A 500-nucleotide genomic window follows, 5' to 3' on the forward strand; every position below is an offset into this window, starting at 1 on the left:
GCCACAGGACAGCGACCAAGGGGCAGGGCACCTGTGGAGGGGCAAGGCTGCAACAGGTGCCACCACTTGGTAAGTGGCCCTGCACCCAAAATAATTGCTGATGCCGGAGTAAAAGTAGGCAGTCAAAGGGTACCTAACAATCCGGTGCTTCAGTAAACACTTTTGCAAGAATAATTTAATTCCCAGCGTTTTACAGGCTGCAGCTAGTAAACTAATATTAAAAACCGCAGCTAAGCCAATACAGAACAAAGCAGCAGTGCCCACAAGCACAGGCCTGGGCAACAGCAACCGCCGGCAGACGCGCACTCAAGCTTCTGCCCCGCCGGTCGAGAGAGAAAAGCCGGGCACCCGAAAGCCAGGGCCGGCCCTTACTCGGGAAGTTTAGGAGCAACTGACACACAAGGGCAGACTCTCCCGAGCCACAGGCAGAAGCAGCCCCAAGCACCGCAGGCCCCTGCTGAAAAACCACAGCCCGCAAGCGTGAAGCTCGGGACACCATC

This window comes from Gavialis gangeticus, unplaced genomic scaffold, assembly GCF_001723915.1.
Source record: "Gavialis gangeticus isolate Ggan-Ray unplaced genomic scaffold, GavGan_comp1, whole genome shotgun sequence".
Classification (NCBI taxonomy): Eukaryota; Metazoa; Chordata; order Crocodylia; family Gavialidae; genus Gavialis; species Gavialis gangeticus.